The following is a 19,900-nucleotide window of genomic DNA, read 5'->3' on the forward strand; positions in this document are numbered from 1 at the left end:
CTCCTACATTCCAAGGAATAATGTCCCAGCCCATTCTGTTACTCCTCTGTCTCCAAGGAATAATGTCCCAGCCCATCCTGTTACTCCTCAGTCTCCTACATTCCAAGGAAAAATGTCCCAGCCCATCCTGTTACTCCGCAGTCTCCTACATTCCAAGGAATAATGTCCCAGCCCATCCTATTACTCCTCAGTCTCCTACATTCCAAGGAATAGTGTCCCTGCCCATCCTGTTACTCCGCAGTCTCCTAATTTCCAAGGAATAATGTCCCAGCCCATCCTGTTACTCCTCAGTCTCCTACATTCCAAGGAATAATGTCCCCGCCCATCCTGTTACTCCGCAGTCTCCTACATTCCAAGGTATAATGTCGTAGCCCATCCTGTTACTCCTCAGTGTCCTACATTCCAAGGAACAATGTCCCAGCCCATCCTGTTACTCCTCTGTCTCCAAGGAATATTGTCCCAGCCCATCCTGTTACTCCTCAGTCTCCAAGGAATAATGTCCCAGCCCATCCTGTTACTCCTCAGTCTCCAAGGAATAATGTCCCAACCCATCCTGTTACTCCTCAGTCTCCAAGGAATAATGTCCCAGCCCATCCTGTTACTCCTCAGTCTCCTACATTCCAATGAATAATGTCCCAGCCCGTCCTGTTACTCCTCAGTCTCCTACATTCCAAGGAATAAAGTCCCAGCCTGTTCTCTGTCACCACTTGGTTCCTACATTCCAAGGAATTATGTCCCAGCCCATCCTGTTACTCCTCAGTCTCCTACATTCCAACGAATAAAGTCCCAGCCCATCCTGTTACTCCTCAGTCTCCTACATTCCAAGGAATAAAGTCCCAGCCCATCCTGTTACTCCTCAGTCTCCTACATTCCAAGGAATAATGTCCCAGCCTGTCCTGTTACTCCTCAGTCCCCTACATTCCAAGGAATAATGTCCCAGCCCATCCTGTTACTCCTCAGTCCCCTACATTCCAAGGAATAATGTCCCAGCCTGTCCTGTTACTCCTCAGTCCCCTACATTCCAAGGAATAATGTCCCAGCCCATCCTGTTACTCCTCAGTCTCCTACATTCCAACGAATAAAGTCCCAGCCCATCCTGTTACTCCTCAGTCTCCTACATTCCAAGGAATAATGTCCCAGCCTGTCCTGTTACTCCTCAGTCTCCTACATTCCAAGGAATAATGTCCCAGCCTGTCCTGTTACTCCTCAGTCCCCTACATTCCAAGGAATAATGTCCCAGCCCATCCTGTTACTCCTCAGTCTCCTACATTCCAAGGAATAAAGTCCCAGCCCATCCTGTTACTCCTCTGTCTCCTACATTCCAAGGAATAATGTCCCAGCCCGTCCTGTTACTCCTCAGTCCCCTACATTCCAAGGAATAATGTCCCAGCCCATCCTGTTACTCCTCAGTCTCCTACATTCCAAGGAATAATGTCCCAGCCCATCCTGTTACTCCTCAGTCTCCTACATTCCAAGGAATAATGTTCCAGCCTGTCCTGTTACTCCTCAGTCCCCTACATTCCAAGGAATAATGTCCCAGCCCATCCTGTTACTCCTCAGTCTCCTACATTCCAAGGAATAATGTCCCAGCCCATCCTGTTACTCCGCAGTCTCCTACATTCCAAGGAATAATGTCCCAGCCCTTCCTGTTACTCCGCAGTCTCCATTATTCCAAGGAATAATGTCCCAGCCCATCCTGTTACTCCTCAGTCTCCAAGGAATAATGTCCCAGCCCATCCTGTTACTCCTCAGTCTCCTACATTCCAAGGAATAATGTCCCAGCCCGTCCTGTTACTCCTCAGTCTCCTACATTCCAAGGAATAATGTCCCAGCCCGTCCTGTTACTCCTCAGTCTCCTACATTCCAAGGAATAATGTTCCAGCCCATTCTGTTACTCCTCAGTCTCCTACATTCCAAGGAATAATGTCCCAGCCCCTCCTGTTACTCCTCAGTCTCCTACATTCCAAGGAATAATGTCCCCGCCCATCCTGTTACTCCGCAGTCTCCTACATTCCAAGGTATAATGTCGTAGCCCATCCTGTTACTCCTCAGTGTCCTACATTCCAAGGAACAATGTCCCAGCCCATCCTGTTACTCCTCTGTCTCCAAGGAATATTGTCCCAGCCCATCCTGTTACTCCTCAGTCTCCAAGGAATAATGTCCCAACCCATCCTGTTACTCCTCAGTCTCCAAGGAATAATGTCCCAGCCCATCCTGTTACTCCTCAGTCTCCTACATTCCAATGAATAATGTCCCAGCCCGTCCTGTTACTCCTCAGTCTCCTACATTCCAAGGAATAAAGTCCCAGCCTGTTCTCTGTCACCACTTGGTTCCTACATTCCAAGGAATTATGTCCCAGCCCATCCTGTTACTCCTCAGTCTCCTACATTCCAACGAATAAAGTCCCAGCCCATCCTGTTACTCCTCAGTCTCCTACATTCCAAGGAATAAAGTCCCAGCCCATCCTGTTACTCCTCAGTCTCCTACATTCCAAGGAATAATGTCCCAGCCTGTCCTGTTACTCCTCAGTCCCCTACATTCCAAGGAATAATGTCCCAGCCCATCCTGTTACTCCTCAGTCCCCTACATTCCAAGGAATAATGTCCCAGCCTGTCCTGTTACTCCTCAGTCCCCTACATTCCAAGGAATAATGTCCCAGCCCATCCTGTTACTCCTCAGTCTCCTACATTCCAACGAATAAAGTCCCAGCCCATCCTGTTACTCCTCAGTCTCCTACATTCCAAGGAATAATGTCCCAGCCTGTCCTGTTACTCCTCAGTCTCCTACATTCCAAGGAATAATGTCCCAGCCTGTCCTGTTACTCCTCAGTCCCCTACATTCCAAGGAATAATGTCCCAGCCCATCCTGTTACTCCTCAGTCTCCTACATTCCAAGGAATAAAGTCCCAGCCCATCCTGTTACTCCTCTGTCTCCTACATTCCAAGGAATAATGTCCCAGCCCGTCCTGTTACTCCTCAGTCCCCTACATTCCAAGGAATAATGTCCCAGCCCATCCTGTTACTCCTCAGTCTCCTACATTCCAAGGAATAATGTCCCAGCCCATCCTGTTACTCCTCAGTCTCCTACATTCCAAGGAATAATGTTCCAGCCTGTCCTGTTACTCCTCAGTCCCCTACATTCCAAGGAATAATGTCCCAGCCCATCCTGTTACTCCTCAGTCTCCTACATTCCAAGGAATAATGTCCCAGCCCATCCTGTTACTCCGCAGTCTCCTACATTCCAAGGAATAATGTCCCAGCCCTTCCTGTTACTCCGCAGTCTCCATTATTCCAAGGAATAATGTCCCAGCCCATCCTGTTACTCCTCAGTCTCCAAGGAATAATGTCCCAGCCCATCCTGTTACTCCTCAGTCTCCTACATTCCAAGGAATAATGTCCCAGCCCGTCCTGTTACTCCTCAGTCTCCTACATTCCAAGGAATAATGTCCCAGCCCGTCCTGTTACTCCTCAGTCTCCTACATTCCAAGGAATAATGTTCCAGCCCATTCTGTTACTCCTCAGTCTCCTACATTCCAAGGAATAATGTCCCAGCCCCTCCTGTTACTCCTCAGTCTCCTACATTCCAAGGAATAATGTCCCAGCCCCTCCTGTTACTCCTCAGTCTCCTACATTCCAAGGAATAATGTCCCAGCCCATCCTGTTACTCCTCAGTCTCCTACCTTCCAAGGAATAATGTCCCAGTCCATCCTGTTACTCCTCAGTCTCCTACATTCCAAGGAATAATGTCCCAGCCCATCCTGTTACTCCTCAGTCTCCTACATTCCAAGGAATAATGTCCCAGCCCATTCTGTTACTCCTCTGTCTCCAAGGAATAATGTCCCAGCCCATCCTGTTACTCCTCAGTCTCCTACATTCCAAGGAATATTGTCCCAGCCCATCCTTTTACTCCTCAGTCTCCAAGGAATAATGTCCCAGCCCATCCTGTTACTCCTCAGTCTCCAAGGAATAATGTCCCAGCCCATCCTGTTACTCCTCAGTCTCCTACATTCCAATGAATAATGTCCCAGCCCGTCCTGTTACTCCTCAGTCTCCTACATTCCAAGGAATAAAGTCCCAGCCTGTCCTCTGTCACCACTTGGTTCCTACATTCCAAGGAATTATGTCCCAGCCCATCCTGTTACTCCTCAGTCTCCTACATTCCAAGGAATAAAGTCCCAGCCCATCCTGTTACTCCTCAGTCTCCTACATTCCAAGGAATAATGTCCCAGCCCGTCCTGTTACTCCTCAGTCCCCTACATTCCAAGGAATAATGTCCCAGCCCATCCTGTTACTCCTCAGTCTCCTACATTCCAAGGAATAAAGTCCCAGCCCATCCTGTTACTCCTCTGTCTCCTACATTCCAAGGAATAATGTCCCAGCCCGTCCTGTTACTCCTCAGTCCCCTATATTCCAAGGAATAATGTCCCAGCCCATCCTGTTACTCCTCAGTCTCCAAGGAATAATGTCCCAGCCCATCCTGTTACTCCTCAGTCTCCAAGGAATAATGTCCCAGCCCATCCTGTTACTCCTCAGTCTCCTACATTCCAAGGAATAATGTCCCAGCCCATCCTGTTACTCCTCTGTCTCCAAGGAATAATGTCCCAGCCCATCCTGTTACTCCTCAGTCTCCTACATTCCAAGGAATAATGTCCCAGCCCATCCTGTTACTCCTCAGTCTCCAAGGAATAATGTCCCAGCCCATCCTGTTACTCCTCAGTCCCCTACATTCCAAGGAATAAAGTCCCAGCCTGTCCTCTGTCACCACTTGGTTCCTACATTCCAAGGAATTATGTCCCAGCCCATCCTGTTACTCCTCAGTCCCCTACATTCCAAGGAATAAAGTCCCAGCCTGTCCTCTGTCACCACTTGGTTCCTACATTCCAAGGAATTATGTCCCAGCCCATCCTGTAACTCCTCAGTCTCCTACTCTCCAAGGAATAAAATCCTAATCTGCCTAAATTCTCCATATAATTCAGACTCTCAATTCCTTGCAACATTCTCATAAATCATTTTGCGCTCTTTCAAGCTGAAATGTCTGCACGATGGTGGGGTTCCAGCAGTTCAGAGGACAAGCTCCTCGCTCTTCTCTCAAACACCTCAGATAGCTTGCACTGTCGGCAAAGTCTTGCCCCCGCTTAGCTGACTGTCAAAGCTGTGAGCATTATAAATGGTGCAATAATGAAGTAATTATTTAAATGGTTTTAAAAGTAAAATTATATAGAAGTGGATGAATAATTCATGACCTTAAAATGAACCTAAAATTGATGAATGAAACAGTAACACACAGAGGTGTTGGAGGAACTCTGCAGGTCAGACAACACCCATGGAGGGAAATATTTTAATAGTCTGCATTTTGGATCAAGGCACTTCATCAGGACTGGAAAGTATGGGAAGAGTTAATCAGTATAAAAAAGGGGTGTAACATGAGTTGGTGCGTGATAGGTCCCTCCAAGTGAGGAGTGGATGATAGGCAGGTGAGGGAGGAAGAGAGTAGGTAAGCCTTCTCCTCATCTTTGTATACTGGCTACCTCCTCTCTTCCTTTTTCAGTCCTGATGAAGGGTCTTGACCAAGAATGTCAATTGTCCCATTTCCCTCCATAGATGCTGCCTTGATCCCCTTCTGGGCACCTACCCCAGCATCTCCTTATTGTCTCAGCATCAATATTTTGTTTGAAAACAGTCTTGCGATGCTTTTTTTAACATGTTAAATGTGCGACATTAATGGAACTAGGTGTTGCTGATGCAGTGGACTGTTGGTCACCTGTATAAATCTGATCAGATGTTCCACGAGGAAGCAGAGGTGGAAAATCCCAGTGAAAGGTGGAATGCAACAACCCTTTGTCAGACTGATTCCTGGAAATGGGTTGGCGAGGGGACCGACAGGGATTGTCCTATCATGAGAGGTTAAGCAAGCTGGGTCTATATTCTATGAAGTTTGGAAGAATGAAAGGTGTTCTAATTAAAATAAAATCTTATGGGGCGCTGCAAAATAGATAGAGGGATAAATCCCTGGCCAGGATGTTTAGAACCAGGGTCCCACTCACAGTATAAGGGGCTGGTGATTCTGGATGGAGATAAGATGAAGTTCCTTCAGCCAGAGGATGTTGACTCCCTGCGATTGCTCACCCAGGAGGGGTTGGTGTAAATGAGTGCCTGACGGTTGTCATGGATAGGGTGAGCTGGAGAGGCTGTATAACAGAAGGGACCCCGTCACTGAGTATATTCAAGATGGAGATTGATAGATTCTTTGGATACAAAAAGAATCAAGAGACAACGTTTAATACAGGAAAGTGGCTCTAAGGAAGAGAAGCCTTGATCTTATTGAGTGGCAGAGAAGACATGAAGGGCTGAATGGCCTCATTCTGCATCTCCCCATCTTGTGCTAATATCCTCATCGCATTTACACTGACTCCTACAAGACATCTCCAGATGCAGTGCACAGGTTTCTGGGTGTCACAGCTCCACTGTGTGACCTGCATTAATTCAGCTACCTTACTCAAAATTCCCAAATTTAATTACCTTCATTTTCTGGAATCCATTCTAAATACATGGAATGGCAAAACTCTCTTGAGCACCTCGCAGCTGCACACACACTATGGTATTTCACCTCCGTATAAGGGTCTGAGAGAGCTGAGAAAGATACTGGATAAACACTCTCTCACCACCAACGGTGCTCAAAGAATATTCATAACCAAGAATGACAATCCATTCTCATGTCCATTTCTGAAACCTCGCCTAAAGGTAAACCGTGTAGACTGGAGTGCTGGAAAAACATTAGGCTTCGTACTTTCAACATTGTGCCGATGCATAGATACCAACAGCCAGTCAGGGTGCAGAGTTTCACATGATCTTCCCCAGTTCACACTGGGGGAGTTGGCTTGTATCTCTAAGGCATTGGTCCCCCTTGCAAGGCCAAGACGTGGTAGACTGTGAGGTCAAGAGTCTTATCTTGATGAGATGGATTCTTGACCTCTCAATGTACTTCATCATGGCCACGCATCTTATTAGAACATAGAACAGTACAACACAGGGCCGTTCGGCCCTGAATGTTGTGCCAAACCAGCTTAACAGCAAATTAAAGACAACCAAACACTACACTATGTCTGTACCTCTCCATCCTCCTTATCCAAACGTCTCTTAAAAGCCTCTAATGTATTTGCCTCTACCACCATACCAGGCAGCGCATTCCAAGCATCCACGACTCTATGAGTGAAAAACTTACCTCTCATGGTCGCTTTGAACCCCCCCCCCTCCTTCTCACCCTCAAAGCACACCCTCTTACTGTCTGCCTGCACAGCCCTCGCTCCAACTGTACCTCTTTTTCTGCATTCTCATTGCTTTCTCCTGGTACTACCTGATATGGTGAAATGATCTATATTGGGATCCAGACAAACCAGTTTTCACTGTACCTCAGTACGTGTGACAGTAACAAACTAATCTACAATTTACCAATTTACATGCAGACTTGACCATTCCGACTTGTTCCTGCCTGGCCTCCCCAGCTCCATTCTCTGCCTATGCAGTCATTCAATATCACTTGTCCTAACCTGCAATGAATCCTGCTCACCCATAACCCTTGTCCTTGATGCCCCAAATTGGTTTCAGGGTTAAGCAATTCCTTGACTTTAAAACAATCACCCCAATTCAAATCTATATAGCTAAGACTTCTGCACAGTACTGGAGTAATTTTATGTATTGCACTCCACTGCTGCAAAAAAAAACAAATTTCATGACATGTGAATTAGCCTGATTCTAATATGGGTCTCTATTGTGGACTGAAAGAGGGAGGGTGCAGGGAGAGGGGAATCATGGGTGGGAAAAGGGAAGAAGAGAAGGAAGCACCAGACAGACATTCTGTAATGATCAATAAACCAATTGTTTGGAATCAAGTGACCTTGCCTGGTGTCTCAGGTCTGGGTGTGTCTGCTCCCTTGCAACCCCTTGCCACTGGCACTCCTTCTCTGCCACCAGTCCCTTTCCAACGGTGCTCCCATGGCCTCCCATGGTGCTCCACCCCCGCAACATCCTTTGCTCCTGCCAGATGTACAAACTCACTCTCTGCTCCACGTTGACAAATACAGTACTGTGCAAAAGTCTTAGGCACCCTAGCTATATATATATATGAAACATAGAAAACCTACAGCACAATACAGGGCCTTCGGCCCACAATGCTGTGCTGAACATGTACTTACTTTAGCAATTACCTCGGGTTACCCAAATCCCTCTATTTTTCTAAGCTTAATGTACCTATCCAGGAGTCTCTTAAAATATGACTGAATTTTTTGAGGATGTGACTAAACACATTGACGAAGGTAGACCAGTAGATGTAGTGTATATGGATTTCAGCAAGGCATTTGATAAGGTACCCCATGCAAGGCTTATTGAGAAAATAAGGAGGCATGGTATCCAAGGGGACATTGCTTTGTGGATCCAGAAATGGCTTGCCCACAGTAGGCAAAGAGTGGTTGTAGACAGGTCATATTCTGCATGGAGGCCGGTGACTAGTGGTGTGCCTCAGGGATCTGTTCTGGGAACCCTACTCTTTGTGATTTTTATAAATGATCTGGATGAGGAAGTGGAGGGATGGTTTAGTAAATATGCTGATGACAGAAAGGTTGGGGGTGTTGTGGACAGTGTGGAGGGCTGTCAGAGGTTACAACGGGACATTGATAGATTGCAAAACTGGGCTGAGAAGTGGCAGATGGAGTTCAACCCAGATAAGTGTGAGGTGGTTCATTTTAGTAGGTCAAATATGATGGCAGAATATAGTATTAATGGTAAGGCTCTTGGCAGTGTGGAGGATCAGAGGAATCTTGGAGTCCGAGTCCATAGGACATTCAAAGCAGCTGCACAGGTTGACTCTGGTTAAGAAGGCATATGGTGTATTGGCCTTCATCAATCGTGGGATTGAGTTTAAGAGCCAAGAAGTAATGTTGCAGCTATATAGGACCCTGGTCAGACCCCACTTGTAGTACTGTGCTCAATTCTGGTTGCCTCACTACAGTAAGGATGTGGAAACCATAGAAAGGGTGCAGAGGAGATGTACAAGGATGTCGCCTGGATTGGGGAGCATGCCTTATGAGAACAGGTTGAGTGAACTCGGCCTTTTCTCCTTGGAGTGACAGAGGATGAGTGATGACCTGATAGAGGTGTACAAGATAATGAGAGGCATTGATTGTGTGGATTGACAGAGGCTTTTCCCCAGGGCTGAAATGGCTAGCGCGAGAGGGCATAGTTTTAAGCTGTTTGGAAGTAAGTACAGAGGAGGTGTCAGGGGTAAGTTTTTTACACAGAGAGTGGTGAGTGCGTGCATTGGGCTGCCAGCAGTGGTGGTGGAGGCAGAAACGATAGGGTCTTTTAAGAGACTCCTGGATGGCTACATGGAGCTTAGAACAATTGAAGACGATGGGTAAAGCCTAGGTAGTTCTAAGGTAGGGACATGTTCAGCACAGCTTTGCAGGCTGAAGGGCCTGTATTGTGCTGTAGGTTTTCTATGTTTCTATGTGTTTGGATCATGCCTTTAATGCAACTAAATACTGCAGGTCTGAAACAGAACCAACTTGAGATTGTGTGTTCAAATGTTCAGGCCAGAATTAGGTTTGGAGGGGCATCTTCTTGAGGGGAGAGAGGTGGGTGGAAGGACTTCCGTATGGAACTCTGGAATTTAAGGGCCTACGCAGCCAATGGTAGGTCATGTAAATTCAGGGAAGCTCATGTGACCGGATGTGCAAAGAGCTCAGAGGGTTGCAAAGAGATTACTGAAATAGTGGTGGAGGTATAGCAGAGGAAAGGTGATGGGGAGATTCGAAAACAAGTTTGATTGTCAACACCTTGTGCTGCATTCTCTTATTGTTTCCCATTTATAATAAATGCACTGATACGATGAAAAAATCTGTAGATGCCAGGCAGAACAATTTTTTTTCACTGTACCTTGGTAAACGTGACATCAATAAACCAATTAACCAAGTTAGTGAATGATCAGGGCTTGGTCTGTGCTCAACCAGAGTTATGGATCTCTTCCTATGTCGAGGAGACTAGCTGGAAGAAGTTAGAATGGTCATTTGCAGGGACAACAGGGTTTTGGTTAATACGGGTACAGAGACTGTGCATCAATGAAGGGTGATCTTACTGAAGCTTGGAAAATTCCAAGGGGAGTATGACAGATGATTCCACTAGCAGGAGAGTCTTGAGCAAGGACACGTTGGAGGTGACAGGAGGAAGGCTTAGCACTATTCATCTTAGGTCATCGTGGAAGTACGTGGGAGGACATGCTATAGAGAAGATAGTTGGTCTTTGTAATAAAATAGAGACATACTCAGGGAGTGGATGAAAACTTGGTAAATGGAGCAAAGTGTGAGATCGTGCACTTCAATTGGAAGAATCAAAAGGCAGCTTGTTACCTCAATAGACAGACATTGCACATGATTGAAGTCTGGAGGTATTCTTGTGTAGGAGACACAAAACGTTAATATGCAGGTATAGCAAGCAGTTGGGAAAGCAAGGACCCATTATCATGCAAGAGGAGTGGAGATTAGAAATAGAAGTATTGATACAATTTTGTAGGGCATCTTTGAAACTCTATCAAGAACATTATACGAGGGGTAATTGATATGTTCGTGGCCTAAGGCTTCTGTACCTCCTGCCCAATGGAAGTAGCGAGGACAGAACATGGCCTGGATGGAGGGAGTCCTTGATGATGGATGCTGATTTCTTGTGGAAGTGCTCCATGTAAATGTGCTCTGTGGTGGTGGTAGTCTTATTAAGATGTAGAAGATCCCAAATAGACATCACACGTTAGATATAAGGATGTTTCCACAGACTGAAGAGCCTGATACAAATAGACATAGCTACAAGATAAGGGGTGGTGCTTTAAAACTGAGATGTGTAGGGGTTTCCTTCTCATTAAAGGATAATACATAAGAACATAAGAAATAGGAGCAGGAGTAGGCCATCCGGCCCATCGAGCCTGCCCCACCATTCAATAAGTTCATGGCTGATCTGTCCGTAAACTCAGCTCCATCTACCTGCCTTTTCCCCAAAACCCTTAATTCCCTTACTATGTAAAAACCTATCTAACTGTTTCTTAAATATATTTAGTGAGGAAGCCTCAAGGGTTTCCCTGGGCAGAGAATTCACCACTTTCTGGGGAAAGCAGTTCCTCCTCATCTCCGTCCTGAATCTTGAGGCAATGTCCCCTAGATCTAGTCTCACCTACCAATGGAAACAACTTTCCTACTTCTATCTTACCTATCCCCTTCAAAATTTTGTATGTTTCTATAAGATGGCCTCTCATTCTTCTGAACTCCAGAGAGTATAGTCCCAGGCGACTCAATCTCTCCTCATAGGTTAACCTTTGGTATTCGTTGTCCTGAGGTTTGTGGATGCTGGATCACTGGAGGTTGTTAGAGAGGAGAAAGATGCTTTATGAAAGTGGTACGTGAACTAGCACAAGAGAGGAGCTGAGGCCTGGGCAGGTGGATCTTGATCATATGGTCAGACTGCACTCGGAGCTATGTGAGCAGTTTTGGGCCCCGTACTAAGAATTGGCATTGGAGAGAAGTCAGAGAAGGTTCACAAGAATAATCCTGGGAATGAATGGGTTAATGTATGAGGACCTTTTGATGACTCTGGGCTTGTACTCACTGGTGTTTAGAAGAATGAGGGGAGATGTCATTGAAACCTATCGAAAATTGAATGGCTTCAGTAAACAGACAGGACATGGAGAAGATGTTTCCTATAGTGGGGGAGACTAGGACCAGAGGGCACAACCTTAGAATGCAAGGACATCCATTTAGTACAGAGATGAGGAGGAATTTCTTTAACCGGAGGGTGGTGAATCTGCAGAATTCATTGTCACAAATGGCTGCGGAGGCCAAGTTACTGGTTATATTTAAAGCAGATGTTGATAGGTTCTTGATTAGTAAGGGTGTTGAAGATTACGGGGAGAAGGTAGGAGAAGAATTATGATTGAATGGCAGAGCAGGCTCAATGTGCCAAACGGCCTAATTCTGCTCCTATGTCTTATGGTCTTATGGAACCAATTAAATGAGTAATGAAACATCTCACTAAACGATCCCTTCAGCCTGAACAATTTCCATACACCTCCATTAACTACACATTCCTCTGCCTCCCTAAGAGCCTTTTAAATGCCTCTATCATTTTTGCCTTCACAGCCACCCAGTGCATCCTATGAAAAAAAAATCATGCCACGTTCATATCCTTTGAAATCACTCCCTCTCAACTCCACAGGCTGCAGTGGAGGCCAAGTTTTTATGTATATTTAAGGCAAAGGCTGATAGATTCTTGATTGGTCAGGGCATGAAGAGATATGGGGCTGAGAGGAAAAATGGCTCAGCCATGATGAAAGGGCAGGTGGGCCAAATAGACTATTTCTGCTCCTATATCTTATGGTCTTATGGTCAATGCATGCCCTCTAGTATTAGACATGCATGTGTAAACTGAGGCTGTTTCAGGTGATGAGGAGTGGTATACAGAAAAGAAGTAGGTGTCAAATATTTAACTGATATTTATTTAAAACTGCCTGCAAAATAATGTTCTGACTTAACCACGCCAAGCCTAATGTTCTGTAGGCAGTGATAAGATGTGACAGTTTTTGCTCCCAGTGAAACCTGGGCCTAAATCAGCCTTGGTTGGTGGTACGTTGAACTCTTCCCCGTGCCAGGGGTCTCAAATGAAAAGAGAAGTCTCTATCCAATTTCTGGCAGGCATGAATGCAATGTTTGAATACCTCCAGAGAGCCCCACTGATTGACAGCCTCGCAGAGCTGGGCGGCAAAAACGTCATTCCCAATCAATCCTCACCAGATGTGGTCAAGTATGTGTTGAAAGCTCTCTTCTGGCCGTTTGAACTCAGCAAGCCTCAACAACAACTCCCACTGAACAGGTACTTTCCTACAAGCATCAGGATATTGTACTGACCTGCCTCTCCTCAGCAATGCTAAGCTACGTTGAAGATGGGCGATCATCTTTATGTACTTCCATGGAATTGTTTCTGATTGTCACTTTGCAGTAATGTCTGGTTTCACACCATTGTCTTCTTTACTGTCTTGTATTTTTTTTTAATTATTTAGCAATAATGCACGGTAACAGGCCATTCTGACCCAGTACATCTGCACAGTCCCTCTGGACCCATGTGACCAATACCCTACGAAGCCATGCACCCTTGGAACGTGGGAGGAAACCAGAGCCCTGAGGAAACCACATAGTCACAGGGGAGAACGTACAAACTCCTCACAGGCAGCGGCAGAATTGAACCCGGGCGACTGCCGCTATAACGGTGTCACAAACAAGAGAAAGTCTGCAGATGCTGGAAACCCAAAGCCACACACACAAAATGCTGGACGAACAGCAGGTCAGGCAGGCCCTACAGAAAAGAGTTCACAGTCGACATTTGGTGCCAAGACCCTTCTTCAGGACTGGAAAGGAAGGAGGAAACTAAGAAAATTGGGGAGGGGGGAGGAAGAAGTACAAGGTGGCAGATGATAGGTGAAACTGGGAGAGGGGAAGGGGTGAAGTAAAGAGCTGGGAAATTAATTGGTGAAAGAGATGAGGAGCTGGAGAAGGGGGAATCTGATAGGAGAAGGCAGAAGACCGTGGAAGAAAGGGAAGGTGAAGCACCAGAGAGAGAAGATGGACGGGTACAGAGAAAGAGGAAAGGGGAGTGGTGAAGGGGGTCCATTACTGGAAGTTCGAGAAATCGATGTTCATGCCATGAGGTTGGAGGGTTCCCAGACGGAATATGAGGTGTTGCTCCTCCAACCTGAGTGTGGCCTCATCGGGGCAGTAGCGGAGGCCATGGACTGGCATGTTGGAATAGGAATGGAAAGTAGAATTGAAATGGGTGGCCGCCGGGAAATCCGCTTTTTGTGGTGGATGGAGCGAAGGTGCTCGATGAAGTGGTCTCCCGACTTACATCAGGTCTCACCACTATACAGGAGGTCACACCAGGAACACAGGGCACAGTAGATGACCCCAAAAGACTCACAGGTGAAGTGTCGCCTCACCTGGAAGGACTGTTTAGGGTCCTGAATGGTAGTGAGGGAGGAGGCGTAGGGCCAGGTGTGGCACTTGTTCCACTTGCAAGGAGGGAGATCAGTGGGGAGGGTAGAGTGGACAGGGAGTGACCATCATGTAAAGTGGAATGTGGGGGGAAAGAAAGGTGTGCTTGGTGGTGGGATCCTGTTGAAAATGGTGCAAGTTACAGAGAATTATGTGCTGGATACCGAGGCTGGTGAGGTGGTAGGTGAGGACAAGACCTCACCTTCTGACTTGTCCTCACATGCCACTACACTAGCCTCCACGTCCAGCTCATAATTCTCCATAACTTCCGCCATCTCCATGGGATCCCACCACCATGCACATCTTTCCCTCCACCCCCCACCCCACTTTCTGCTTTCCGTAGGGACCACTCCCTACCTGACTCTCTTGTCCACACGTCCATCCCCACTGATCTCCCTCTGGTATTTAACCTTGCAAGGTCACTTAGATCTCATTCCCTCCCCATTCTGATGTTTGGTCCGAACAACAACTGAACCCCTTGACCATGTCTGCATGCTTTTATGTGTTGAGTTACCGCCACATGATTGGCTGATTAGAGATTTGCATTAACGACTTGGTGTACAGGTGTATCGATTGAAGATGCCGCTGAGTGTAAGTTCAAGCAACCAAATGCATTGTATATGAAGGAGGCTTCGGTAATGGTAAAGATATCAGATTGTTGTAGAAACTCCACTTCATTTGCTGCAGAGAGGAAATCTGCCACCTGTACCTGTTCTGGCTAATACAGCTGTTTGAATGGCCCCAGTTTCAGGGGCAATTGAGTTTAAGCCCTTGTTAAGATTTCTACTGCTATGCTGTGAGGTATTTTTATTTTAGCATTTTTCTGCAAAGACATTGTGTCCTGCTAGTAAGAGTTTTTTGGCTTCGGCTAAAGATAGGGAGCTATGTTGTCCAGCCAGGGAATGTTGTGTCAGCTATCCGGGCTTGCCTTGGTACATTTCTGCCCAGCGGGGCGGGATGAGCTTTCTGAAGGACAGTGGTCTGGTTTGGACTCTTTTGGCAGGCAGCGCGGAGCAAAGAGCACCAGGGAAGACGCCCGGAGGCTCCCACCCGAATGGGAGACCAGATTGCAAGGAGTGCTTTGCGAGATGAAGGATCCCAAGAAGGGAAGTTCTACCTGTGGTTGGTGATGGGAACTCAGCACCATGAACAAAGCGATACACACGGCTACTACAGAAACAAACTCCAACGCTCACAGTATGTGCATGCTTAGAATGGTTTAACTGTGACATGCCCTTTCATCTCTCTTTTCTTTTCCTGTTAACTGATAATGTTGAAAAATTGGGAAATATTCTCTCTTTATAATGGTAAATATACTGTCGTAATTTTATACTGGTGTACAATCTATCATTTCTTGGGGCAGTATTTACACTGCATTCACTACAATCAATGTTCCTTAATCAGGACATCCTAACTTTTCTGTTCGGTTAAATCGAAATCACACCAACCCTAGACATGCATTACTTGTGGAAGGTGCTCGTCTCACCGCTGAGTCACGTGGTCGTTAGCGGAGTTAGCTAACGAGCCAAGTCTGTACACGAGCCCAGTGAGCAGGTTGCCTGGGGATGGACAGTAAATGCTGGCATTGCCGTGACATCTGGATTGAAACAATGAACAAGTACGAAAGCACTGAGTGAGTGCCCAGTACCTGGATGATTTTGTTTCCCGGAAATATGGCAGAGGGCACTGCCTCAGAATGGAAGTGCGCCCCTTTGAAACAGAGATGAGGAATTTCTTTAGCCAGATGGTGGTGAATCTATGGAATTCATTGCCACTGACGGCTGTGGAGGCCAAGGCATTGGGTATATTTAAAATGGAAGTTAGTAGGTACTTGATTAGTAAAGGCCTCAAATATTAAGGAGAATGGGGTTATGAGGGGTAATAAATCAGCCATGATGGACTAGCAGATTATGCTCCAACAGTACAATGCAAATGTCTTAGGCACACACATATATATAGCTAGGGTGCCTAAGACTTTTGCACAGTACTGTAGTAATTTTATGTATCGCACTGTACTGCTGCCGCAAAAAAAAACAAATTTCATGACAGATGTGAGTGATGATAAACCTGATTCTGATATGGGTGTCTATTGTGGACTGAGAGTGGGAAGGGGGCACAGAGAGGAGAAGGGGAAGGGACAGGAGAGGGGAGGGACCGGGAAGCACCAGAGAGACATTCTGTAATGATCAACAAACCAGTTGTTTGGTATCAAATGTCCTTGCTTGGTGTCTCAAAGCCCACCCGTCCCGTCCCACCCCTGCCCCTGACACTCCTTCCATGCCACCTGTCCCACACCTCTCCCATAGTTCTTCACCCTCACTACTCCCAACATTTTTTCCTTCCGTCAGATTTACAAGCACACTCTCTGCTCTATGTTGACAAATACAGCACTGTGCAAAAGTCTTAGGCCCCCTTGCTATATACATTTGTCTAAGACTTTTGTACACTACTGAATGTCTTGTGGTATTAAGATTGGTCCTAATCAGATTTCACTTCTCATTCTTTGATTTCCTTTAAAATATTTTGTTAATGGGACAATAGAGCGAGTAGTATATGGGCTTCAATATTCTCGCTATATTAGTTATTCCACCCATTGCAACTGAGATTTAAAGCTGATATGAATTCATTGGCAGCCGTCTTACTTCCGAATCAGTCCCATTGGAAGACTCAAGCCGTGGCTTTGCAATACAGATGAGATACAGCCGTGCTGAGTGTATGTGCCTTTAAATGGCCCACGAAGCAAGAGTCCCAAGTAATTAGGCTAAATGGATACAAAATGAGGAGGAGTATATTTAGCCAGAGGATGATGAATCTGTAGAATTCATTACCACAGATGGCTGTAGAGGCCAAGTCACTGGCTATATTCAAAGCAGAGACCGATGGGTTCTTGATTATTTTTATTTATTTATTTATCGATCTATCCATCAAACCACTCCAGCAATCCCTCAATTCAATCCCAGCCTAATCATGAGACAATTTACAATGACCAATTAACCTACAAACTGGTACATCTTTGAACTGTGGGAGGAAGCCCATGCAATCACAGGGAGAACGTACAAACCCCTTACTGGTAGCAGTGGAAAATGAACCTGGGTCACTGATGCAGTGGATAAGGAGGAGATGTAGAGGGTAGGTGCAGCACTTGTCACAGTTAATAAGCTTTGTTAGTGAGATAATTAGTTAATGATAGGATATATATATAAAAGCAGCTGTAGAAAACCATCGAGTCCCTCAAGCCTGACCCTACAATTCAAAAAGGTCATGGCTGATCCTGTCTCTCAGGTACGTGTTCCTGCCCACTGCCAAGTTTGTCTGGCATCCTTGGTGTCTGCTCCAGGCCCAACCACCCACATCACAGAAATACCAAAGCTCACAACCAACCAGTGGAAGAAATTACTTCACCTCTCGATACGAAAGACCCCAGGTTCTAGACTTCTCAGCCTAGGGAAATGCCCCTCAGTAGCCCTCCAACAATCCCTCTGAGAAACTTGTATGTGTCTCTGTTACATTAACATACCTTACATCAGAGCACAACCTCCCATATGGTATAAAGTTTACAATCCACATCCTATTGTTCTGTGTTCAACTGACAGAAGGATTAGTTTAGTTGACCATTTGGCAGAACATTGGGGGCCGAAGAGCCTGTTCCTGTGCTGGCCTGTTCCATGATCTATGTACTGTGTTCTATCACACTTTTTATTGTCCTGAAATTTATAGTGCAATTGCCAGGTGATTTGGTTGAGGAATAATTATTAATTTTAGTGATTTTATACTGTTTTCCTAGATGGATTAATGTGTACTAGATTTTCTATTATATCTCCTTCTGATGTTCCAGGAGGGTCTGGATCTGTGCATAGTTTTGTTTCAATTCTGCACCTCCCAAAAGAACATAGAGCATAGAAATCTACAGCACGTTACAGGCCCTTCAGCCCACAATGTTGTGCCGACTATGTAACCTACTCTAGAAACTGCCTAGAATTTCCCTAGCCCATAGACTTCTATTTCCCTAAGCTCCGTGTAGCTATCTAAGAGGCTCTTAAAAGACCTTATTGTATCTGCTTCCACCACAACCACTAGCAGTGCATTCCATGCACCCACTACTCTGTGAAAAACTTACCCCTGACCTCCCCTCGATACCTATTTCTAAGCACCTTAAAACTATGGCCCCTCGTGTTAGCCATTTCATCTCTGGGAAAAGCCTCTGTCTATCCACAAGATCAATGCCCCTCATCACCTGAAACACCTCTATCAGGTCACCTCTCATACTCCCTCGCTCCAAGGAGCAAAGGCCGAGTTCACTCAACCTATTCTCATAAGGTACGCCCTCCAATCCAGGCAACATCCTTATAAATCAACTCTGCACTCTCTCTGTAGAATCCACATCCTTCCTGTAGTGAGAACTGAACTGAACACAGTATTCCACGCAGGGTCTGACCAAGGTCTTATATAGCTGTAACATTACCTCATGGCTCTTGAACTCAATCCCACGGTTGATGAATGCCAACACACCATACACCTTCTTAACAATACTGTCAACATGCACAGCAGCTTTGAGTGTCCTATGGACTCAGACCTCAAGAGCTCTCAGATCCTGCACACTGCCAATTAATATTATATTCTGTCTTCAAATTTGACCTACCAAAATGAACCACTTCACACTAATCTGGGATGAAGTCCATCTGCCACTTCTCAGCCCAGTTCTGCATCCTATCGATGTCCCACTGTAACCTCTGACAACCCTCCTGACTATCCACAACACCCCAAAACCTTGTGTCATCAGCAAACTTACTAACCCACCCTTCTACTTCTTCATCCAGGTCATTTATAAAAATCACAAATAAGGGTCCCAGAACAGATCCCTGCAGAACACCTCTAGTCAGCAATCTCCATGTAGAACACACACCATCTACAATCACACTTTGCCTTCTGGATCCACAAAGCAAGGTCTCCTTGGATCCCATGCCTCCTTACGGTTTGGAGCCTTGAATGGGGAACCTTTTCAAATGCCTTACTGAAATCCATATACACTACATTCACTGCTCTACCTTCATCAATATGTTTTGTTACTTCCTCAAAGAATTCAATCAGGCTCGTAAGGCATGACCTGCCCTTGACAAAGCCTTGTTGACTATCCCTAATCAGATTATGTCTCTGCAAATGCTCATAAATCCTGCCTCTCAGGATCTTCTCCAACAACTTGCCCACTACTGAAGTAAGACTCACTGGTCTATAATTTCCTGGGTTATCTCTACTCCCTTTCTTGAACAAGGGAACAACATCTGCAACCCTCCAATCCCCCGGAACCTCTCCTGTCCCCACTGGTGATGCAAAGATCATTGCAAGAGGCTCAGCAATCTCCTCCCTTGCTTCCCACAGTAGCCTGGGGTATATCTCATCCGGTCCCAGTGACATATCTAACTTAACACCTTTCAAAACTTCAAGCACATCCTCTTTCTTAATGTCTATATGCTCAAGCGTTTGTCTGCTGTAAGTCATTCACACAACTGCCAAGGTCTTTTTCCTTGGTGAATACTGAAGCAAAGTATTCATTAAGAACCTCCGCTACCTCCTCCGACTCCATGCACATGTTTCCGCTATCGCACCTGATTGGTCCTAATCTCACACGGCTCATCCTCTTGCTCTTCACATACTTGTAGAGTGCCTTGGGAATGCCTGCTCATCAGGGACATCTCATGACCCCTTCTGGCTCTTCTAATTCTATTCTTAAGTTCCTTCCTAGCAACCTTATAATTTTCTAGAGCTCTAACAGTACCTAGTTTCTTAAACCTTTCGTAAGCTACATCCTTTGTACACAATGGTTCT

At 45.8% G+C, this 19,900-nt stretch overlaps 1 protein-coding gene and 1 long non-coding RNA gene across 2 annotated transcripts in view; one reads left to right on the plus strand and one right to left on the minus strand.

The window, feature by feature from the left end:
- The window catches only part of LOC140739674 (voltage-dependent P/Q-type calcium channel subunit alpha-1A-like), a 376,031-nt gene that overhangs the window by 285,554 nt on the left and 70,577 nt on the right, over positions 1-19,900 (minus strand). The gene's annotated exons all lie outside the window — the stretch shown is intronic.
- Positions 1-19,900, plus strand: part of LOC140740418 (uncharacterized) — a 204,315-nt gene that overhangs the window by 180,672 nt on the left and 3,743 nt on the right. The window contains exon 2 of the long non-coding RNA XR_012101848.1: positions 15,081-15,274. This is a non-coding gene — a long non-coding RNA (uncharacterized lncRNA). The remainder of the gene's footprint in view (positions 1-15,080; positions 15,275-19,900) is intronic.

This window comes from Hemitrygon akajei, chromosome 16 (genome assembly GCF_048418815.1).
Source record: "Hemitrygon akajei chromosome 16, sHemAka1.3, whole genome shotgun sequence".
Lineage (NCBI taxonomy): Eukaryota > Metazoa > Chordata > Chondrichthyes > Myliobatiformes > Dasyatidae > Hemitrygon > Hemitrygon akajei.